Here is a 26313-nt window from a genome sequence, read left to right as displayed (position 1 = left end):
CTTGATTATTTTACTACTAAAGGGATTATTTTTCAAACCTCGTGTGTTGGTACCCCCCAACAAAATGGTCGTGTTGAAAGAAAACACAAACATCTTTTAAATGTTGGTCGTGCCCTAATGTTTCAAGCTCAGTTGCCAGTCACTTTTTGGGGAGAATGTGTGCTCACTGCTTCTCATTTGATCAATCGTACACCGTCTCCTCTATTGGATAATAAAACTCCATTTGAAATTTTATATGGTAACGCTCCGTCCTATTCTACAATAAAAACATTTGGGTGTCTTTGCTTTGCACACAATCAAAAAGCTAAGGGTGATAAATTTGCCAGTCGAAGTCGTAAATTCATGTTTGTGGGATATCCATTTGGTAAGAAAGGGTGGAAGCTATACGATCTTGATACCAAAACATTCTTTGTTTCAAGAGATGTCAAATTTTTTGAAGACATTTTTCCATATGTTGACATTAATATACAAACTCAACCAATCGCACCTACACTAAATGAGTTACCTAATTATTTCTAACCAAAGGACCCAATTTCCAATCAGCCCACTGTTGAGTCACAGCCCAATTCGGAACAATCTTCTCCTGGATAACCAATCCCAAAACACCCTCACAATGCATCATCACTTCCATCCTCTACTGCTGCAACCGAAGATCAACTTGGTAGGGGCCATCGTGAAAACTTTCCATCGGTTCTCCTTCGCGACTTCATCTCTCATACGCGTACTGTCCCGTCTCACTCGCACTCGGCTTCATCAGTTTCCTCAGGTAATCCCTATCCTATAGCTCATTACATTACTTGTGATAATTTTTCTCCCAAATATCAGCATTTTTTAGCCACCATTGTTGCTGGTCATGAACCCCATTCCTTTAAAGAAGCAATGAAATCTGATGTTTGGAAAAAATCAATGCAAGAGGAAATACGAGCACTTCAAGACAATGGTACTTGGACCTTGACCACTTTACCCCCAGGAAAGAAAGCTCTTGGCAGTCAATGGGTCTACAAAATCAAATATCTCTCTACATGTGAAATTGAGAGGTATATATCACGACTGGTAATGTTTGGGAATCATCAAAAGGCAGGAATCGATTATAATGAGACATTTGCACCTGTGGCTAAAATGACCACGTGCGCGTGTTTCTTGCTGTAGCAGCCGCCAAAAACTTGGAGCTACATCAAATGGATGTCCATAACGCTTTCTTACACGGTGATTTGACTGAAGAGGTATACATGCGACTTCCACCTGGATTCCGATGTTCTAACCCTAATCTTGTGTGTCGATTACGTAAGTCTCTTTGTGGGCTCAAACAAGCTCTGCGCTGCTGGTTTGCTAAACTTGTTCGATCTCTTAAACATTATGGTTTCCGCCAATCATATTTAAATTACTCTTTGTTTACCTACACACGTGGCTATATTCAAATTAATGTCTTGGCTTATGTTGATGATTTAATTATTTCAGGCAATGACTCTAATACCATCATATCTTTCAAAACATATCTTCATAAGTGTTTTCACATGAAATATCTTGGAGCGTTGAAGTATTTCTTGGGAATTGAAGTGGCAAGAAGCCCTAAAGGGTTATTTCTTTGTCAACGCAAGTACACACTTGATATCATAAAAGAAGCTGGTGTAATGGGTGCCAAACCCGCTGGATTCCCGATGGAACAAAATCACAAACTTGGGCTTCCTGGTGGAGCATTGTTATCTGATCCAGAAGCCTATCGTCGGTTGGTGGGAAGACTTATTTATTTAGCTGTTACACGGCCTGATCTTGGTTATTCGGTTCATATACTTTCCCAGTTTATGCAAGTTCCCCGTACAGAACATTGGAAAGCGGCACGTCGTGTGGTTAAGTATCTCAAAGGAACTCCAGGACGTGACATACTCTTAAGTTCTGATAGTAAACTAGTTTTAGAAGGATGGTGTGACTCCGATTGGGCTGCTTGTCCTATTACTCGTCGTTCTTTGACTGGATGGATTGTCTATCTTGGGTACTCGCCTATAGCGTGGAAAACTAAGATGCAACATACTGTTTCACGCTCTTCCGTAGAAACCGAGTATCGATCTATGGCAGCTATTACATGTGAATTTAAATGGCTTAAAAGTCTTCTCTTAAGTTTGGGAGTTTGACATTCTCAACCTATTAAGCTTCATTGTGATAATCAAGTTGCTTTACATTTGGCAGACAATCCTGTCTTTTATGAACGAACAAAACATATTGAAGTCGATTGTCATTTTGTGCGTGATGCGATTACTGATGGACTGGTGTCTCCTACGTATGTGCATACTTCGGAACAACTGGCGGATGTTATAACCAAGGCTCTTGGAAAAACATAGTTTGATCGCATTATTGACAAGTTGGGCATTTTTGATCCCCATGCTCGAACCTGAGGGGGGGTGTTGGAGTTATCCCGAATTGGGGTTATCCAGAATTGGGTGTTATATGATAGATAAATGTATGTTAAATGTTTAGATTAGTCTTATCTTATTAGTTTGTTTTGGTTTCTGATAAGGACTCACAGATGTGTATATATACATATATAGCGTTTAATAAAGAGATCAGATTTTGAGTCTTCAATCTTCTCCTGTGTCAATTGTTTCACATACTTACCCCTATATCTTTGATCTTTCCATCATATCAACTTTAATTTGAGCCGAAATATCTTCATCTTCCGCGTCAACAGAAAAGGTTAACTCTAAAATCTCTCTTATGTAATAAGTGAGGATTATATGTCTAACAATATTTGGAATAAATTCTTTTTTCTTGAATGATGAAAGTTGTAATTATTGATCACACTTAAGCACTTTATCCGTGTATTCAACAGCACCACCACAATAAACGTCACTGAATGAATGATGTAAAATCTCAATAACCAGTGTGAAAGTACGATGGTGTGTTTTGTGTACCCCCACATGAAAACATTTTCCATAAATCCCTATTTTAATAAAAGAATAGGTTTAATCTCATATTGACAAGTGTCATGCAATTAGAACCCTTCATTAATGTTATATATCATTTATCATACCACTTATCAACCTATTAATTATTCATTTCAAATTTCAAATTTTAAATTTGTCACTCTAATTTTATTAAAGAGTAAATTACACGAATGGTCCCTATGGTTTGGGGTAATTTGCGTGCTTGGTCCCTAACTTATTTTTTTAACTCGGAAGGTCCCTATGGTTTGTTTTTGTTACACATTTGGTCCCTAATGTTTATTTTTGTTACGCGTTTGGTCCCTATCTTATCTAAAAAGACTATTATTTAAAGAGGAAAAAATGATGGGGTAGGTGAGGTAAGGTGATGGGGTAGGATTAGGGGTGTGTTTATTTAGATAAATTAAAAAAATCAAGGGCATAATAGTCTTTTTATGTAAGATAGGGACCAACCGCGTAACAAAAACAAACAGTAGGGACCTTCCGAGTTAAAAAAATAAGTTAGGGACCAAACGCGCAAATTACCCTAAACCATAGGGACCATTCGTGTAATTTACTCTTTATTAAATTAATAATTGATTCTTCATTTTAAATTTCAAATTTTAAAATTTCTTCCTTTAATTATATTAAATTAATAACATTAAATTAAAAAATAAAATAAAATTAATATAAATTATAAAATGATATAACTCCACGTATTTATTTAAATCAACGATTATAATTTTATATAACTAAAAAAATATCTTTTAAGTAATAATTTATTTAAAATAATCGATTAATAATTTTGATTTTTTAATAAAAAAGCTTAATTAATTTTATAACCGTGGTTATCACGGGTTATAAAAAACTAGTAAATAATAAACTCAGAGAATTTGATTTTCAAGAATTATATGGTTATTTTATAATAATTTTGAAAAGCGCAGCTAATGCGCATATATTTGGCCATTTTTGTAATTATCTCGTAACATACTCATGTTCTTTTTTTAAAAGATTGTAAGCTTTTGAATACAATTTGCTCTCGTTTGACCGATCTATATATATCACTAGTTTGTTTAAGCTCTATAAATGAATCTGTCTGAAAACATTTTTTGTGAGGTCGATTATCAAAAAGGTTTCTTGTCCGATGAAGTAATCTCTTGTTGCTAGCTTCACATATATAAAACTGATACAAGGGATAACAAATAATAAAGAAAAAAAACAAAATCAATGCACCCTTGCTGTCCTCTTATTTTGCATTGGGAAAAGCCATGAACTTTGTTCTCATTCTCTTATGTACGTAAAAAACAAGGTACATCAGTATTCAGTAAAGTTCAAAATATATTATTAAAATCCGATGTATATGTATGTATAATGTACTAATTAAATGATAAACGTGATAAATTAATTAACTATTACTAGAATGAAATGAATAGGGCACCTCAAAAGGCTACAATCGAGAGAACTTGCAAGCTTTGGTCATAATCTTCAAACGGCATCGACCGGCCAACATTCGGCAACCTTTCCTGCACTAATCGGATAACTCGCTCCCATCTTGTCCTATTTCCATCAAATCCATGATCAGCTCTAGATCTACCAGCAGCTTGAAAACCGATTATCTGGTTCAACTGAAACACAAAAAGCCTCGACTCTTGTGCCACAGACATGATAAGATTTTGAAAAGGTCTCAAACTCAATACTACTTTTAGAAAGAATGGCCATGCCAAGATGGCTACAAATGGTGCACCATGGAGCTTAGAAACCCCTAGGAGTTTCACCTTCGCCAGAGCCACTAGGTGCAACCCCATGTCTTCACTCAAATAAAGCTGCACAGGAAGAGAAAGAGAACGGATTAACTATTGTGTTGAGAAAATCGCGTGCGTGGGTATGTGTGTGTGTATCTATATGCAAGTTTAGATAGAAGTTATAGAGATTCGATTCAGTTAATTTTTAGTGTTTTGGTGTGTGTGAGAGGACAAAGAAGATAATTCATAGGGTGATGTGGGGTAAGATAATTGGAGTTATTAATGCAACATGGGATGTAATGACGTTAAAAAAAGTACAACATTGGAATTAAAAGACAATGGATTGCCGTGAAAAACAAAGTAAGATAATGTTGTTTATGGCTTGACGATGACTTATCACTATATACCCAGATTGGCCTTGGCCTACCTCCATTTTATATCGTACAAGGCACATATATATAGAATTGTAAAGATATTATGATTTATGATTATGTGTACGCTTTACTTTTGCCATTTTAACCAGCGGGTGGATCGGGGGTTGGACAACAGTCTCGAACTATTACGATTTTAATCACCCACTTGAGTTGGCTAACACGTATTACACTTGAATCCACGAGATGCATGATCGTTTTTTGTAATTAGATTACGCATTCTGGAATAAAGGAATTGAAAGACTACACTTTTATAGAAACAATATTTGTAAAAAATAAGAATTGGTTAAAAACTAAATCCAAGATAGTTCACAACAGTGTTGTAAAAATATCGACTAGGCTTCAATTAACCAATTAGAAAGTATCTAAGTCGTTATCTAACCAATTAGAAAGTATCTAACGATTAATCACCACCTAGACAATGACTATAACTATAGAAATCGGTGAATTTTTAATACTTTGAAGAAACTTTTTTAATAGAAACTCTTTGAGAAGTGATAGTATTATGTTAATGATTTTAATTTATTTTGTTATGATATTAACACTTTTTATAAATATTGTTATGATATTACTATATTAGGCATATTTTTTTAAAAAAAATTAATGAATTTACAATAAGGTCTTCGACTAGTCGTCGACTAATCTCCGACTAGACCGACTAATCTTTAGTTGCTAGTCAACTAACTTGGTACCGCCTAACGATTTTTACATTCTTGGTTGAAATTTGTTTTTGATACAATATCCTGAAATTTAAAGGGTGTTTGGGATTAATTATTTAATTCTAAAAGTGACTTTAGGCAAAAAAAAAAATGTTTATTGATTTGTGTTGATAGGTTTTGGTTTTGTTTTTGGGTTTTGGTTTTGCGAGGCTTGTAACTCACTCAATTTTTAACCAAACTAAGCGTTTTTATAGTCTAAACTCAACTACAATCCTAATCTACATGTAGGAAAAAGATTCAGGTCAAAACAAGTTAAATTGAATGAGTTATGCACAATTGAACAACAAAATCACATCACGTTTTATTGCTGTTAGGAAAAAAAAAATCAGATTTGACACCCTTCCTTGCGGGGCTTGTAACTCATTCAATTTTTAACCAAATCAAGCGTTTTTATAGTCTAAAATCAACTACAAATCCTAATCTACATGTAGGAAAAAGATTCAGGTCAAAAAAAAGTTAAATTGAATGAGTTATGCACAATTGAACAACAAAATCAGATCACGTTTTATTGCTGTTAGAAAAAAAAAATCATATTTAACACCCTTCTTTGCGGGGCTTGTAACTCATTCAATTTTTAACCAAATTAAGCGTTTTTATAGTCTAAACTCAACTACAAATTCTAATCTACATGTAGAAAAAAGATTCAGGTCAAAACAAGTTAAATTGAATGACTTATCAACAATTCAAAATTTGGACAGATTGCTAAAAAAGTAAATATTGCTAATGAGTTAAATGCTAATCTTACTTGATCATCAAAGTCTTTTCCAATCCAATTAGCCGGATTACCATCTTCAATATTGGCATCATGAACATCCAAGTTTCGGTATCTTGATGATGGTACATTTGGTAACCCATCTAAATCCTACATTGTCAATTTTACACATTAATTATATAACAAAAGTACTAAACAAATTTATAGTTTTGACAATCTTACATAATTACATTCATACTATAAACAATAAACTAATCTAACAAAAATCTTGCATGTATGTCTACAAAGTACATTGTTAAATGGAGCTTAAAACATGAAACATATATTATATGTACAACCTTTCATCCGTAAAGGAGTACTCCACTATGAGAGTATGATCAAAAATCAAGATCTTTTAATTAACTAGGGATAACAATGCATATATTTGGAATGGATACAACAAAAGCAAAGAAAAAAAGCTTGCATGCATGCCATTATTTGGAGAATCATTGAAGCATTGAAACAAATATTGAAATATATAATCTTAAAACATGAAATATAAATATATGCTCTTACTTGATCTTCATGGACATCCATAGTTTGAATCATTGAAGATGAAAATCAATGAAGAATTGAAGGATGATAAAGAATTGAAGATCGGTTTAAAATTGGAGATGGAAACTTGTAATCGATGGAAACTTGGAGATGAAGAATTGATTCAATTGAATGATGATGAATGAAGAGATGTCGATTGCCAATTGATGAAGATGATAGCGAGTAGGGTTCGGCAGTGGGGGAGTTGCGATCGTGGCCGACTCGATTGCGTGTTTTTTTTTTTTGTGTTACGTGAAGATAGCGACTTGCGGCATTGCGACTAGAAGATTGCCGCATGCGTGTACAAAGAAGCTGCGAGATGCGACAGTATGGATATGGGGTTTTAAGTCGGGCCGGTTCCCGGTTTTGGGCCGGTTCCAATAGCCGGTTCTTTCCGGGTCCCGGTTCCAAATAATCACAAATTTATGGTATAGGTCCCGGCCCGACCGGTTCCATCGGGTGCCGGTTCCGGGACCGGTTCCGGCCGGTTCCCCGATCCTTTTGCTCATCCCTAATAATATATATTCACAAGTGAGTACATATTGATATGTTGTTATATTTACATATGAATATAGAAAAACATATATATATATATATATATATATATATATATATATATGTAGAGAGAGAGGTTCAAATGTTCTAACTAATTATTGTGTCGATATATGATTAATTGTGAACCAATAAATTTTTAAAAAATATTAAATAATTAATAAATTGTTTAAAGGGTGTAACAATAATATTTAATTTTTTAATTTTAGTAAATTTTGAAAACATTTAATATCCCCTTTTAATTAGGGATTTTATTTTAAAACCCTATAATACATCAACATCGGCCCACTCGCTGACTCATCCCTCACAATCATCTCAGTACATCCACTAATCCCTATCATCGGTCGATTCCCGAATCCAATGCTCAAATGATCGATATTGCCACCACTCCATCACTAGCAAGTCACCGCCTCCACCAGCAGGTCATCTATTCTCGATTTTTACTCCACCATTAACCCCAGAATTGTTGGTCTCGGTTGTATACTCCATGTTGTAGCAAGGTTCCTTCTGCTTCATAACCATGCCAACATCGTCCAGAAAGAGGGCAAGAAGGGAATTTGAATGTGACACACTGTTTGGTGTCCATGCTCAAAGTCCTCATTCTGTGAAGGTGTCTTTTTCAATAAGTGGATTCCAACTCCTTTAGAAGCCCTAGCATCAATGATTCCCCATGTGAAGATGTGCATTCAGATGTTGAGCTTTTAGCTGGGACTTCAAAGGAGTTACATATGGAAAGTTTTAACATTTATTCATTTGATAATAAGTATGAACAAATACATGTAGATGACAAACTTCTTTTAAAGATTCAAAGCATTGGTCTATATATCCTGAGTTAGTGGTAGGCTCACTATCCCTTGATTCATAATTTGTAAAAAAAATGCCATTTTTTCTACTAATGACACAGCCTAACTTGGATGACAAAGAAGATGAAGCAATCAAACATGAAATTAACCAGCTGAAGATAAGACTCAGACAACAGGTTAATTTTGTGTTACATTTGACCTAATATGATTTCAAGTTTTTGATGTGGTTTTATTTATTTATTTATTATATAGAATGGTAAAAAGAAGGCATGCTTGTAGAAAGTATGTAAAGGCGTCGGAGGTAGCTTTGTAGGGAGGTAAGAAGTTTATATATTTTTATATCTTAAAAGTCAAATTAGGCCAGAAGTTTAAAAGGTTAAAACATCATCTTATTGTTAATTGTTAATTGTTATGCAAAGATCTTGAGCAGGTTGCAATTAATAGATTGGTGGAGCTTGCTCACAGGAAACTTCTGGTAACTTCTTACTATTTAAGAAAAAATACTCCAGTTCTTAATCCTACTTTTTTGTAAATATTTAACCAAATTTTGTTGCATATATAAAAAAGGCTACTAGAGGAGCTTCAAGAATTGGGATTCCCAAAGTCCCAAAGTAAGTTGCATTGGCATTTGGAAGGAGGACACTTGCCAGATATCGTAAATTTGCAAAATCAGGTATAAGTTGCTTTAATGTTCCTACATTGTGAGATGTCCTTTTTGACCCTCGAGACCACGAGTTGGAGCCTATAGTTTCTGTAGCGACCACCACCACTATCACCATGAATATCAGATTCCAAAACCCTCATCAAGATTCAAGGCTATCATCTGGTACAAAATCCCTACTAATCCTTTTCATAGTAATCCATTAAATGTTAATTAATTAATTAATTTATTTCGATTATGATCAGATGAGGCATTTGCTATAAACCGGCCGATATCAAACAGAGGGAAGAAGAAGGAACTTTTGTTGGACGATGTTGGCACGGTTATGGGAGGGAAGAGATGCGATAAAAAGTAAGGATTTTGTGGGAGAAGGTGACTTGGAGATTTATCCAAACTTGTCGAAGAGAAACCATGGAGGTATATTTTATTTTTTTATTCAAATGCGTGTTCTAAATTTCCATTTTTCATTCATATGGAATAATGGTGAGGGTAATTTTGCCAGAACTGAATCTTGAATTTCAATTATGTCGGAATAGAATCTCGAATTCCAATTCTATCGGAATTGAATCTCGATATTTTCTTCGTGATTTGTGCATTTTCTACAATGTTGGCACTGAGTTTTGGTGCAATTCACACGTATGCAAATTTATACAGAAGACTTTAGTTTTTTCTTTTTCATTTGGTAATGAACTGTTCTTTCAGAATGGCTTGAAGAAGGAATCAATGATTGATCATACAGTAGGAAGACTTGGAATTGAGCTCAATAACAAGTTACATTGAAGAGCATTAAATGTGATTATTTGGTCCACTGAAGAAGATTAAGTGTATTTTTTCAATAATTGTATATTTGAGAATGCTATTCTTAAGAATTTTATGTATTTTGATGATATTCGGTTAGAATATGTACAATTAAATTAAAATGTATTGGTGTGTAAGAATATTTATGAATTTGTATTTATGTTCCGTTGTGTATAAATGTATTAGAATGTTGTTGGTATTCAATTTCATGTTCAATAATTTTTTTATTCCTTATTACTATTCTAATAGAAAAATAGTCTAACAAAACAATATCGTAGAACATTCATTCTGACGGAATAATATTCTGACAGAATTAAAATTAAATTAATTAAAAAAATATGAATTCAAATTAAGATAATAAAAAATCTCTTAAAATCTGAAAAATTCCTTTTTAAATTTGTGTTTCCTAACTTGAATGTAATGAAAATGTACATTTTACCCTTCTTTTAATTAAATGATATTATTCTATTTTTTTAATTTAATAATAGGAATAAATGTCTTTCTTAAATTAACCAAAATGATTGGTTCACAATCATTCCTATATCCATATAATAGTTAGTTAGAATATAATAACCAAAGTCTCTCTCTCTCTCTCTCTCTCTCTCTATATATATATATATATATATATATATATATATATATATATATATTCAACATCAAAACATATATATTCAAATGAAATAAGTATTTTATATATTTATATATGATTTTGAGAACATATTCATTGACATGTAGATAAATAATTACTTCTATACTCATATATCACTAGAATAACATGTGAATTTACATATATAACTAGAATAACATGTGAATCCTCAAATATTTTATATATTCATATTTAATTTTGACAATATATATATATATATATATATATATATATATATATATATATAAACACATACACATATCAATATGCATTCACCACAAGAACATGTATATTTACATGTAAATAATTATGGATTTTCATTTATTAAACAACAAAATTCAATGTTTATTCAAATGTAAATAAATATAGATTTACTTCTGTGAATACAATAAAATATTGATTTTTTACCTAAGTATGATTAAAATATTATTTACCTGGAACACTTTAATTTTGGTTCTAGTGACTTGAAATGTCATCATATTCATCATAATCTTCAAATGTAGATGAAAAAACATTATTATCATCTTGAATATGTAATGGAAATTACATTATCACTTACAAACAACATCATTAACATCTATATAAATAATTACTTCTATATTCCATATGTGATTTTGATAATATATATATATATATATATATATATATATATATATATATGTAACACCGTGATTTTCAAGGCAAAATTTTCATTTAAATAATCAATTTAATATTAAAACACTTGTTTAAAATCTCATTCATAAATGAATTACAAAACATAGCTCCATTTTCAGTTGATTAGAAAACCAGGATCCTCCAAATACAACTCTTTCTTTGGTGTGTACAATCGAGCCGGTGTCATCCCGTGTTACTGAAAGAACCTGAAACAACATAACATAAAACACTGTAAGCACGAAACTTAGTGAGTTCCCCAATATACACCTTACGCACATACGCCTTTCCAGGCCCTGACCTTCCGGTCCACTGCACAATGCCTTCCGGCCCATGAGATAATCGCCTTCCGGCCCATAACGTGTTGCCTTCCGGCCCATAATACATTGCCTTCCGGCCCATAACATATTGCCTTCCGGCCCAGATAAACACACACAGCACGCATAACCAACAACTTACCACATATAGCATCTATTTCACATAACACACCCGACCTTCCGGTCACATAGCATATTGCCTTCCGGCCCATAGCATATTGCCTTCCGGCCCATAAACATACACAGTACATAATACATTTAACTTATCACATATAACACATATATCATAGATCATATCCGACCTTACGGTCACATAACATATTGCCTTCCGGCCCATATAAACATACATAGTACGCATAGCAAATTACCTTACCATTTATGGCACGTATAACACATATCAAATCCGACCTTCCGGTCACACAGTCAAACCCTTCCGGGTACAGTATAGTGAGAAGACTCACCTCGTGGATACTGAAAGCTAGCCACTCCTGAAATCCCTCGTACTCGATCCGCCGAGCTACAGACTCCCTGTAATATCATACGTCCCTTATTAACACTTTTATCCCAAGAAATCACACATAGGTCAACTCTGGTCAACAGTCCACGGTCAACTCGACCGGACTCGGCGAGTACCTTGGCGACTCGGCGAGTCTAGTCATCCTCCAATCCTCTAAAGTTTCCCTTCTACTCGTCGAGTATTCTCCTTGACCCGACGAGTTACTCCTGGAAGAATCGCGGGGCCACCCCGACTCCACTCGCCGAGTCTGAAGAACAGCTCGACGAGTCCCAGTTAATCTCCAAGCTACTCGCCGAGTCTGTTCATTGGACTCGGCGAGTCCATGCCATGCAGTCGATCAAACTGCTTCCTGAGATAACTATGGTTCCGAAATACACAAGCATGGGACCTTCTGGTCCTCTAAAGGTCCTAATACAGGGTTATATTCGTTTGGGTAACAAGGTAATAATCCATCTAATCACCAAATGGGTTCCATAAACCCTAAATCCATGCACACATCAATATAACAGAAATGATCTGAAATATTACCTGAATAACGCACTCTCTGTGTCCCCAAACCTCAGAACTCGAATCTCTTGCAGTTCCTTTAGCCAAGACTCTTCTCCTCCTTGCACAACAACTCCTTCACAATCACCCATGGCCTCTAACCTTGCTCCAGATGCACACAATCGGTTTAGGGCTCCTCTCAGAAAGCTAAAAGGGAACAATGACGGCCAATGATCCCCTTTTATACGTCCCAACCTGAACGGCTAGGGTTTTCGCTAAACAGCGCAGACTCGCCGAGTCCCTATCTGGACTCGTCGAGTCCAGTCGCGAACCCGCGACCAGGTCTGCGATCCCACTCGACGAGTCTGTCTCCAACTCGCCGAGTCCCCCCTTTAAAACACCCCAAAGTGTAATTTTAACAATACTTGAGATTTCGGGCTGTTACAATTCTCCCCCACTAGAATCAGACTTCGCCCTCGAAGTCTCACTCTAAAAATGGTCTCGGATGCTGCTCCCGCATCCCACGTTCCGGCTCCCCAGTCACTTCCGATCCCCTCCGAGGTTGCCACTGAACCAATACCAGAGGTACCTCCTTGCTCCTCAGAACCTTGATCTTCCGATCCCTGATGGCCACTGGCCTCTCAGCGTAACTCAGGCTCGCATCCACCTAATTGTTCTCTAGTGGAACCACTGCTGATTCATCGGCTATACACTTCTTCAATTGCGACACATGAAAGTGTCATGGATCTATCCCAATTCCGTTGGCAGCTCCAAACGGTAGGCCACCCGTCCTACCCTCGCAACTTCACGAAAAGGCCCATCATACCGGGGCCCCAACTTGCCCCTCCTCCTGAATCGAATCACCCTTTCCCAAGGAGAGGCCTTCAGGAGTACGAAGTCGCCGACCTGAAACTCATGCTCGTAACGGCGTCTGTCTGCATAACTTTTCTGTCAGCTCTAGGCGATCAATAACCCCTGTTTAACCTGTTGAATCTGCTCTGTCGACTGAAGCACGATCACTGTACTGTCCACCACTCCCTGTAACCGAGAATTACCCAAGATGCAACTCTGCTCCAAATTTCAACGATCACTCGGCCCATAAGGGTTAGGAAACCATGAATCACCGAATCCCCGATCCAAAGCCCACCTTATCCATTTCGGAACGACTGAGAGATCCATTCTCACTCTCAGAGCAATTCTCACGAGTTCTCCTCTTACAAACACATACACATACTGCACTATCCCCAACATACCTTTCTCTTCCCTTACCTAGGGAAATCCGCTTGACGACCTCGCAAGGACTCTCGGGTCCATGCATTACCTTTCCTCAGCGAATGAGGGTCCGACATCACCTCCTATGCAACAGCTCAAAGGGCGGCATACCAATGCACTAATGATGGTTGTTGATATGGGACAACTCAACCAATGATAAATACGTACCGCGACTTCCTCCGAATCTAATACACATGCCCGAAGCGTGTCTTCGAGCGTCCGAATCGTTCACCCTCTCTAAAGTGTCCTCAGATGTCATCATGATAAGCTCATTTCCCATATTCCTCTTCAAGACTGAGTACCAGATCAGTTTTTGGCTCCACATTTGAGCCCCCCAAAGGTCACCCATATCGTGATCCAAATATCCTACTAACTTCCTCCCCGTGACCACTATCCCGGCCCAGTGACACGCAAGTCACGAAATTCTCTTTTCCTCATGCGAGAAAAATACAATCCCACCGAGGATCGTCTCAACTCTAATCTCTGGTTTCTGCTGCGCCTCTTCCTTGCGTATCTCCCCGCATCTCCCGACAGAGACGGAGACCCCCGTCTTGCCCCCGACTCAACATCCAATCTCCAAAGACTCAATACCAGGGCTACCCAAACTCAAAACTCTTCCACCTCATACACTGCTCGAAAACATTCCAACATCGAAATTCTCTTGCCATTTAGTGAGTACTGCGACTCCACGCTGCATCACAACACCTTCTGAATAGTGAGTACTTCGGCTCCCCGCAGTATCACAACACCCTCTGTCTAGTGAGTACTGCGACTCGAATATCCATCACAGACTATGGAGGCAATCAACATAACAAACGCCCATCTTGCGAAAATCCACTCTCTCAAATAATCTTCCTGGGTGCCCATACTCGAAGGCTCCCACTAGATCCGTAGATACTTGATATGCCACACATCGATTCAATTCAGGATTCACGAATAACTTCGTAATAAAGATATCATACCCGAATATTCCAGAATACTGCCACAACCACTGATCTCCTGCCCCAAGCATCATGTAGACACAATAATACATTTCTTCGGAACCCCATGATTAGATCTATATTTTTTCCCACCTTACAACTTCGGTGCATCTAATTTCTCAATTGGAATACGAGAAAGCGCTGACGTTACAACATATGCTGATAATTCTCCGAAACCCTTTTTCCTGACACTCAAAATCCAAACAAGGATACGCATATCGACCCAATCATTCTTTATCTACTTGCAACAACACCAAGCACCTGTCATGGATACATTCGTTCTCCTCCTCAAGTACTTCCCGCATTAACTCACTCAGACCCTTTCCCTCGATCACCGACACCTCTGGTCTCATGATTTCTTACAGCATATCTCTATACTTCACTTATAACCACTCTTGACAAATCTTTGCTTTCTTACATACTGCACCCGGTTCTCCCCCACTTAGGGTTCGAACCATCACCAATTAGCACACAACCAACCCACGACTATTTTTCACCAGTGAAATCGCACCTGCTCCAGGAAAGTGCTACGCAACGCCCGATAATTCCCCCCCCCCCTAAAGGAAATCAATCAACCCTCTGTACTCTGAACCTCTGATTAACTCTCCAAGAACTTCTCATCACGACTGCCTCTAATCGTTCCAAATCCCAAACCAATCTAACACTAAGCATCTCAACTGCTCAATAACATCCCTGGCTCATAGACTGCACCGCAAAATCATCGTTCCTCTCACCTCAACACATCAACCAATGTTCCAACACCGGAATTGTCCCAAGGATAGGGACCCACTCCCAACATAGACGAAAACTCTCTGCACTGCAAAACTCGACTGATTGCTCAACTCAGACCGAAATTTTCCTCTGCCTTTAACTCCTTACCAAAATACTCTGATAGGCACTCGCCTTTCCTCTCGAGGACGCCTCTCCATACTCAATCATGGTCTACAGGCCTAAAACCCATAGCGTCCGATCTCTACCTCATCGATCATGACCGGATAACAAGACAATCACAAGCATCATTCACTACGAACCATGGTGCTCATCCCATGACTTCCCTTCTCAATCTGCTCCGGTGTATGGTACTCGAACCATAACATCACTCCTCAATCTGTTCCGATGTATGGTACTCGAACCATAGCATCACTCCTCAATCTGCTCCTTAGGACCTTCAGAATGCTCCCTGTATCAAGTATGGGTCCTCTGCTTTCAGTAGTACGGGCCCATACTACCTGCCACATCTACCCATACTTTCCACACGGACCATCCCAGAGCTCCTAAGTAGCTGCTCAACCTGCTCTTTCACCGATCCCATCGCGCGTGCTCGCTCCCCAGCGAAATCCTCTACTCTACCAGCGCACTCATCTGGCTAGGTTTACTCCCTAGTCCCTTCCGCCGTCCTCCCACTTCTTTGCTATCAGCTGCTGAAGAGCTCCTAATGATGCCAGCCATCTACCTCCTGAATATCGTCATACTCACTTAGTAGCTGACTCCCATCATCGAGAGTTCTACAAAGCACAGAGCAAGCAGCATTCGAGCATCGAAGAATACATAGGACTCTCTATCTGTGATAGCTCCACCTTCTCGGCTCATCCTCGGAAGTACCACTGGACTCTGTAGCTCTACCCCTCGTGCGTTCTAACTGGATACTCTCACTCATCACATACTCAAAAGCATAACGCACATATAACAACAAACCCTAGGCTAAGGCATCACAAATCAGGCCACTCTAGTCCTAAGATATGAAATACCTAGCCTGTCTCTAGCATGCAATAATATCTCATAAAGTGCATCATAGATATTTCATAACACAAAAGTAAGGGTATTTTGGGAAATCACCGTTTGGCTCTGGCTGATTGTACACACTGCTCTTTCTTGCTTTCTCTTTGAACTCTTATTCACTTTTAGAAAACTATTTATTTGAAAACTTTTTTTCTTACTTCCTCAGTTTGAGTCCAGATTTACCCGAAGGTGCATCCGAATCCCTCAAACCAAGGCTCTGATACCAATTTGTAACACCGTGATTTTCAAGGCAAAATTTTCATTTAAATAATCAATTTAATATTAAAACACTTGTTTAAAATCTCATTCATAAATGAATTACAAAACATAGCTCCATTTTCAGTTGATTAGAAAACCAGGATCCTCCAAATACAACTCTTTCTTTGGTGTGTACAATCGAGCCGGTGCCATCCCATGTTACTGAAAGAACCTGAAACAACATAACATAAAACACTGTAAGCACGAAGCTTAGTGAGTTCCCCAATATACACCTTACGCACATACGCCTTTCCAGGCCCTGACCTTCCGGTCCACTGCACAATGCCTTCCGGCCCATGAGATAATCGCCTTCCGGCCCATAACGTGTTGCCTTCCGGCCCATAATACATTGCCTTCCAGCCCATAACATATTGCCTTCCGGCCCAGATAAACACACACAGCACGCATAACCAACAACTTACCACATATAGCATCTATTTCACATAACACACCCGACCTTCCGGTCACATAGCATATTGCCTTCCGGCCCATAGCATATTGCCTTCCGGCCCATAAACATACACAGTACATAATACATTTAACTTATCACATATAACACATATATCATAGATCATATCCGACCTTACGGTCACATAACATATTGCCTTCCGGCCCATATAAACATACATAGTACGCATAGCAAATTACCTTACCATTTATGGCACGTATAACACATATCAAATCCGACCTTCCGGTCACACAGTCAAACCCTTCCGGGTACAGTATAGTGAGAATACTCACCTCGTGGATACTGAAAGCTAGCCACTCCTGAAATCCCTCGTACTCGATCCACCGAGCTACAGACTCCCTGTAATATCGTACGTCCCTTATTAACACTTTTATCTTTCAAGACAACTGACCCCAAGAAATCACACATAGGTCAACTCTGGTCAACAATCCACGGTCAACTCGACCGGACTCGGCGAGTACCCTGGCGACTCGGCGAGTCTAGTCATCCTCCAATCCTCTAAAGTTTCCCTTCTACTCGTCGAGTATTCTCCTTGACCCGACGAGTTACTCCTGGAAGAATCGCGGGGCCACCCCGACTCCACTCGCCGAGTCTGAAGAACAGCTCGACGAGCCCCAGTTAATCTCCAAGCTACTCGCCGAGTCTGTTCATTGGACTCGGCGAGTCCATGCCATGCAGTCGATCAAACTGCTTCCTGAGATAACTATGGTTCCGAAATACACAAGCATGGGACCTTCTGGTCCTCTAAAGGTCCTAATACAGGGTTATATTCGTTTGGGTAACAAGGTAATAATCCACCTAATCACCAAATGGGTTCCATAAACCCTAAATCCATGCACACATCAATATAACAGAAATGATCCGAAATATTACCTGAATAACGCACTCTCTGTGTCCCCAAACCTCAGAACTCGAATCTCTTGCAGTTCCTTTAGCCAAGACTCTTCTCCTCCTTGCACAACAACTCCTTCACAATCACCCATGGCCTCTAACCTTGCTCCAGATGCACACAATCGGTTTAGGGCTCCTCTCAGAAGGCTAAAAGGGAACAATGACGGCCAATGATCCCCTTTTATACGTCCCAACCTGAACGGCTAGGGTTTTCGCTAAACAGCGCAGACTCGCCGAGTCCCTATCTGGACTCGTCGAGTCCAGTCGCGAACCCGCGACCAGGTCTGCGATCCCACTCGGCGAGTCTGTCTCCAACTCGCCGAGTCCCCCCTTTAAAACACCCCAAAGTGTAATTTTAACAATACTTGAGATTTCGGGCTGTTACAATATATATATATATATATATATATATATATATATATATATATATATATATATATATATATATATATAAAAACATACACATATCAATATGCTTTCATCACAAGAACATGTATATTTACATGTAAATAATCATTGAATTTCATATATTAGACAACAAAACTCACTGTTTATTCACATGTGAATAAATATAGCTTTACTTATCTGAATACAATAAAATATTGATTTTTTACCTATTCATATATGAATAAAGCAATATTAAAATATTATTTACCTAAAACATTGTAATTTTGGTTCTGATGACTTAAAATTTCATCATATTCATCATAATCTTAAAATATTGAAGCAAAAACATTATTATCATCTTTAATATGTAATGGAATTTATATCATCACTTACAAACGAGATCATCAAAACATAAAAGTTGTGAATAAAAATAATAACAAAAAAAAAATACAAAACAATACTACTCACATATGAATAAAACTCAAACTAAATATACTCTATAATATTCACATGTGATTATACCTTCTCACATGAATCAATATGTAGTTATTAAGAGCACAAAGAAAATATGTGATGTTATATGGAAATTAATATATGCTTTTAATAGTCCAAAGCAAACATATGTGATTAAAAGTTGCATTCATATGTGAATAAGGTAATATGAAATAATTATAAACAATTTTTATATGAATTCACATGTTAAACAGGAAAAGAAGACACATTAATTAAAATATAATAAATGATTAGTTAGCCCACAAAAGAAAACACATTGATGAAGACAATATAGTTCTTATACTCACATGTAAATGTTGTATAATTCAATATATTCAGTATTTTTTTATCATGTTAAAGTCACATGTGAATGGTTAAACATATTAGAAGCCAATACATGTAGTCCATCGTAGTATAATGTTGAATTTACATGTTGGTATGCATAAACAAACTTGATTCCTAAACCAATTCATGTGTTATATTATTTATTCATATGTAAATAATGTATGTATTCAAGTGCGAATAATATAACAAGAAAAGTGAGTTGATATGTCAATATACATTCTTGCATTCACAAGGAAAATAAGACAACTATTTTTGTTACATCCTATTGTTAAATGAATATAAAATTATTCAAAATCTAGTACATCTAGTTTCCTATTTATTCATATGTACTTAAAAGTAACAAGTCATGATGATGTCATCACTAGTAGGAATAAAAACTTAGTACCAGAATGATGTTTAGTCTCAAATTTTGATGAAATCTGCATGTTACATGGAAATTGGTGCGATATACAAAAACTCATAGCATCACCATAACATAAGGTGTTTTTTGCCATTAAAGACTTTTAGAGCCTCAAAAAGAGTTTTTTTTTTTCGTTAAAAGGTTTTTTGATATTTTATTTAGATAAATTATTAAAAATCTCAATCTAATCAATTATATATTTTAGTTATATGATATTAACATATATATATATATATATATATATATATATATATATATATATATATATATATATATATATATAACACCAGTCAAAATAGGTCAATAACAATCACATGTGATTATGCCAATTGTGCAATGTGATTTTTTTTAAACTAGTAATGTGATAAACTTACTATGTCGTTCATGATAAATTCTAATACAAATATGAACTTTCATACATACTTTATGATACAACTCAAATTATACATCCATGCGATTCCAAAAATATAGAGAACGTCTAAATCTGACTTCGCGTGAAGAAGTTCTGATAAACCCTAACACTATAAATCTCTATAATAAAAGGAATTTAAAATAGACTTAGAATTACTTATTGGAGTCTAAAAGAGAGTTGTAGTACTCGTAAATACTTACACATGGATATAAAGAACGTCAAAAACGAAGTTCGTATGCAAAAGTTATGACCTTCCGAATATACAGCTGTTAGAAACCCTATTCTAATTGGACTCACGACGTGAGCTTAATTTCTCACGACGTGAGGAGTCAAAACGCCACATTTCGAAGCTAGAAGTCTACATAACAACAAATAAAAAGCTCACGATATGATCAAGGATTTTTCACGACGTCAAGACGCTCCAGGACACTAATCGAGGCTAGAAAACACATGTTAAGGCTACAGGATGACTCATGGAAGTTCACAACGTGAACCTATCATGTTTACGATGTGAATGGGCTCAAAATAGTCTATAAATAGCGATCAAATATCATTCAATCCTTACACCTTCTCCTTTCATTCTCTCTCGTTTTCGAAGGTTGTTTCCCTTCGCGAGCCTAACAACGATGAGCCACTGACCGTTTAAATTTTATAGATCATGCTAATAGGGTGAGTTTCATGGCCCCAATTTTTAATGTTTTCGGGGGAAAACGCATGCTAAATACTGAATACAAGTTAACATTGGATTAGTGTCTAGCCCCGTAACTATATTTGGTAAGTATTTGACCCGGTTGTGCATGGTCCTTTTGGGTTGCCTTCACCAAAGCAACATGATAGGATGATTTATGAATAAAGAGTTTATTATGATTTATTAATATATTATATGAATAATATATTAAGGGTGAAATCATATAGTTTAATTAATATTAGACAAGAATTAATTAAGAGTTAATTATGTGGCTAAAAGAGATTAATTAAATAAAGGGGAGTGAAACTGTCAATTGTGTGATAATTGATTTGGGCTGAGAATCCTTTTGGATTTAAGGGGTGGATGAAAATTATAGTCAGACCCATCTAATTTCTTTCAAGGCCTTTATTCTGGAAGGTTCATTGGACTACTTAAGACCTAAGTTATCCAATTAGGGTTTTGACTAAAACCCTAGCAGCACAAGTAGAAATAGACCCCTAAGGCTTCAGAAATCGGCTAACCCTACTTCTAAGAGTAAAAAAGCCGACTTCAAGAGCTTCCAACCTCTCTCCAAGATCATCTCCTTGCTTGTGGTGTTTGTAAGCTATTAGAGGAGTGACATTTGTGACTCTAAGCTCCAAGGACAAGAAGATTCAAGCTTTCAAGAAGAGGTAATCATCGAGATCTTTTTTCTTATGCTAATTTCGAATTATATACACTAGATCTAGGGTTTGCAAGTCTTGGATCAATTGCATGTACAATACAGAAGCCTAGATCCAAGCATTAGGGTTTGCATGAACACATAGGATGTTATTTTGTGACAAACCCATCAGTGGTATCAGAGCCTTGATTGGCTTCTATTGTATTTGATGCTTTGTGTTTCATTCTTTCTTGAAAATCGAGTTTTTGAGTCTTCTGCCTGGTGGACTCGGTGAGTCCCAATGTGGTCTCGACGAGTAGGATGAACTCGATGAGTCCATAAGGGGACTTAGCGAGTCGGAGCGTCAGACAGAGAGATTTTTGGGATTTCTTGCTGTTTTGCTTAAGGATATTTGCCAAAATTGTTTTTGACTAATAAAATCCGAATTTCATTGTTGCTATATGTTTATCCTTTCCAAAACAAAAGATAATTACCATTTATTTGAATAATAAATTCCTTATATGATAATATTTGATTATTTAAATTATTTGATGAATTATCTTGTGAATAAAATTAATTAGGTCAAATTTAGATAATCATTAAATTAAATTTTTAATTTAAATTATTTGCTATTTGATCCTTTATGTTTTGAAAAGTTTAAAACTTGCCCTCAAGTTTTGAAATTTAAAATTTTGATTAAAAGTTTAACTTGAACTATTTAAATTTCAAACCCTAGAATTTTACTAGTTTAAAATTCAACCTTGTACTTGATATATATATATATATATATATATATATATATATATATATATATATATATACACACACACACACACACACACTAGTAGGATACCCGCGCAATGCGGCGACGCGAGATAATTCCTTTCAATGTATGTTTTTCATGCCGCGATTAGTTTCATTTTCGTCTTTGATAATTCGTTTCATCCTTTTGAATGATTATTTTTTTCGGTAATTAGTTTTCTTTTTGTAGGACGTTGTTTCTGGATAAAAGGAAAAGCATGTTGCTAACTGCAAAGTTGATATGCATCGTTTGAAGGTGGTGAATTGTTCTTTTCAGCGAATAGTTTCATTTTGATGATAATGGTTTAGAATGAAGGTAACAAATGTAAATATGTTATTTTTTGTTTAAACAATATAAATATAATGCGACTTTGGGATAAAATTAAAAATACATTGTCTTTATGCTAAAAACAAAAGTACACTAAAAAACCCTTTGAAGAATAATTTATTTTCGGGAATTATTATCGGTGAGGTGGAGGTGAGGGTTGGATGGATATTTTTCTTTGGACATAAGGTTTACGGTTTAAAGAGGAGGGGATATTTTTGTTTCGATATAAGGTTTATTATCGCTAAGGAAGCATGCTACTTATTAATATTATAATCATCCTTCAATATTATCATATTCCCCAATCTCTCACGTAATTGTTTTTATTATAGTCACAAAAAATGAAATATTAAAATAAATTTTCACTAAAAGCTTAAACTTATGACCCAAAAAGTTCTTTAGAATATATACACTTATATAATTTGGGTTTGACATACATATTTCCTACCTTTTTATTCATATGAAAATATCAAATACATATATCTATTAGACCAACAAAAAGCCAGATCTTACATTTGATTTTTTACATGTTCTACTACCAAAAAAATCATACACTGTATATTGACATGCATGGCCAAAAGAATCTAACCAAAGATTTGTTTAGGTTTTAAAAATAAATATAAATTGCTTACACATTTGACGTAGCTTCATTTTTAAAATATCAATTATTATTTTAATTTATTGACATAATAATGATTACAATAAATTAAAGAACAAGTAAGAAACATCTTGATGTGAACCTATGAAATACCTAATGGAAATCAAACACTAACTCAAGTTCTCACCTGAAAATCAAACAGTAATTCAAATTCTAGAAACCCATAAATGTAAAAAGCACATATATACTTTATTATAAAACACCGTATAAATATTAAATAAACTCCAAATATCCATACATGATAAATAAACAAAGTTATAAACTTATACATGATAAATAAACAAAATTATACTACAAATATCCATACATGATAAATAAACAAAATTATACATGATAAATAAACAAAATTATACATGATAAATAAACAAAATTATTTTTCAAAGCTAAATATTTGATATAAAAGTAAAATTCTAAAAAAAACACAAGAGTAATCCATAAAATTAAGTTGCTGACATAATCTCTTCAAGTTTTTTTCTTCTTGTGTTTTTCCGTGATTTGAAAAATATGAGTAATGGACTAAAACATATATCCTGATGTTGTTGCCAAAGCAAAAGCTTTCCATTCGTAATACTCAGTGTTCGAAGCATCCACTTCCTCTTTTTTTTTCTGGTGCAGATGCAGACATTGCCAAGGCTAAAGTAGGACACACATCTCATTGGTCAGTCTCCAAATGTCATTGTTGTCATTACATTAATATGAATATAACATAAACAGATAACCTTAAAGAGAAGAAATTAGAAAATGATAAAAAACAATACAATAATTAACAAATAAATAAGGAGTAGAAAGAGGGATTTGAAAGGGGGAAAGAAGCTTTAGTTTCAGTAAAATGGAAATGTAGAAAACCCCCCAAAAGGTGTAGAATAACGACATAGCACAAAGTCTTAAGAACCCAGCAAAAGGTGAAATTTTCACAAAATCAGAACTAAAACACAAAATAAATAGATAAACCATAGACAGATTATAAATTTACCCCAAGGAGAATATTTGTGAGTAAAGGGTTTCTGAATCCAGATTTGATTTGCTTGGTTATTGTTGCACAAAGCCACAAACCCCACTCTTCTTGACTCAGGAGCAGAGTAAACCTTAAAACCGCCTAATATATTAAGAAACTTAAGTTCATTAAGAAAAAATTGAAATCAAATAGAGTAGAGTCGAAAAGAAAACCAAATAAAAAACACATATGAAAAAATTTGTTTCTAGAAAACCATATCTGCCAAAAATTAATAAAAGAAACAATTTATGAAGGTTTGCTATAATCGTGACCCTCTCTAGGGTTTCAAAGTAAAATAGAAAGAAAGTCATAAAACTTCATATGTATTCCAATTTGTTAAAATTAAAAAACATAAAACATGTTTACACAAAAAATGGACACCAATCATACTTAAGCATAGATGAAAAACTCAAGATTTCTTTGTGCGTCTATGGTCCGTCAAGATGCATATACACATAAGATGAAAAAAAAATACAAACATTACATGATGGGATTCATTTTCCGGAGGCCTGAAAAAAACGAAGTAAAAAAGAAGGTCACATTGATTAAACTTTTTGCATTCTATTCCCGTTCACCATGAATGCACCTGTAAATAGCAAAAGATCAGGTGGAGATGATTATGAACACTACTAAATGAAGAATCATAGACTACATGATTTTAAAACAAACCGTGCATTTAAAACATAAATAGATTAGATCATGAGATTTTGAGTAACAAAAACAAACAACTGTAATGGAAAGAGGAAGAGTTGAAGAGAGTGGAAAGAGGAAGAGTTGAAGAGAGTCGAGATTGTTGCTTGGAAAATCATAAAAAATGTGCCTAGTGGTGAATATGGTGACCGGAGTCAAAGAAGACCATCACCATGACCATGTATGTGGTGCCGATAAAATCTCTTGGTAACTGTACCTGCAAGCCAAATTAAAATTTAAATGAGAGAGAGAGAGAGAGAGAGAGAGAGAGAGAGAATCGATGATGCTAGTGTTTGGATATAGATCCAGATCCACTAATCGACACAGTGGAGAAACATGATGGTGTACTAAACTTGAAACACCAAATTCAGTTGTGTTCTTGGTCTCGTTCTTCAACCTCGGTTCATTCAATTTCCTATAATCTTCATCCCATATTCAAAACGATGAAGGTGTTTGTGTGTGATTTAAAAATTAGGGATAGGAAAATGCCACTCTGAATTTTCAGCTATTTCTCTTTCGATCCTTTTGATGAAATAATGATGTCTAGGGCTGATATTAGATTTAGGGATTTTAGAAATAATATGTGAGTGAGGGTGGCGATAGCTAGAGGTTTATTGAAGGGAGATTATTGGAATATATGGTGAAGATGGAAGTGAGAAATTTGTATGGCGGCGGAAGGTGGAGGTTCATGGAAGAATACAGGGGATTCCAGCTTAGACTTGGAAGCTTTGATTTGCGATTCCAGCTGAGGATACGAACAAATAAGAAGTAAGAAGAAGGAGTCGACTGAGTGATGTTTAATCGTTGTTGGGATCCAAGATATCTATTAATCCACTATAATCGTTGCATAGGTGGGGTGGGATTTAGAAGATAACCTTACCGATTCGAGATAATCGGTGTTGAGAGAGAGAGAGAGAGAGAGAGAGAGAGAGAGGAAATAAAGAAGAGGATTCTTACCTGAATCGGAAGTTCTAAGAACCAGCCATGACCAATGAACAAAGGAGCGAGCAAGAAAGAGAAATAAATGCCTTTTTGGTTCCAGATGTGTGAAAAATCGATTTCAAAAAGATTTGAATTGCCCGCCTTCGATTATAACATGATGGCAATGCGTGTGAGTCCCTTCTTTTTAAATCCCTACCATTCAAATATTATTCAACGGTACAGATTAGCTCTCCTTGTTTTTTAAGATAAGATGCTTAATTTTTTGTGCTTTATACTTTACAATTTGTACTTAAGATATTGATTATATATGCTTTTTATATATATATATATATGAGAAATCTTTAGAAAAGTTCTAATATTTACGAAA

General features: G+C 35.8%; 1 long non-coding RNA gene across 4 annotated transcripts; it reads right to left on the bottom strand.

Annotated features, from left to right (window-relative positions):
- Positions 1-23606: 23606 nt before the first annotated feature.
- On the bottom strand, positions 23607-26079 carry LOC145034191 (uncharacterized). 4 transcript variants are annotated; one of them, XR_013677941.1, is made up of 4 exons: positions 25962-26079; positions 24799-25221; positions 24294-24416; positions 23607-23953 (listed from the first exon to the last, which is right to left on the bottom strand). It is a non-coding gene; the product is annotated as an uncharacterized LOC145034191 (long non-coding RNA). The 4 variants fall into 4 exon arrangements; XR_013677939.1 differs by having other exon boundaries at positions 24294-25221; XR_013677940.1 differs by having other exon boundaries at positions 23607-24416.
- Between the last annotated feature and the right edge of the window lie 234 nt (positions 26080-26313).

The sequence above is a fragment of the Lactuca saligna genome, chromosome 3, assembly GCF_052625555.1.
Source record: "Lactuca saligna cultivar CGN05327 chromosome 3, ASM5262555v1, whole genome shotgun sequence".
Classification (NCBI taxonomy): Eukaryota; Viridiplantae; Streptophyta; class Magnoliopsida; order Asterales; family Asteraceae; genus Lactuca; species Lactuca saligna.
Note: the sequence above shows the minus strand (reverse complement) of the source record. Positions and strands in the feature narration are given on the sequence as shown.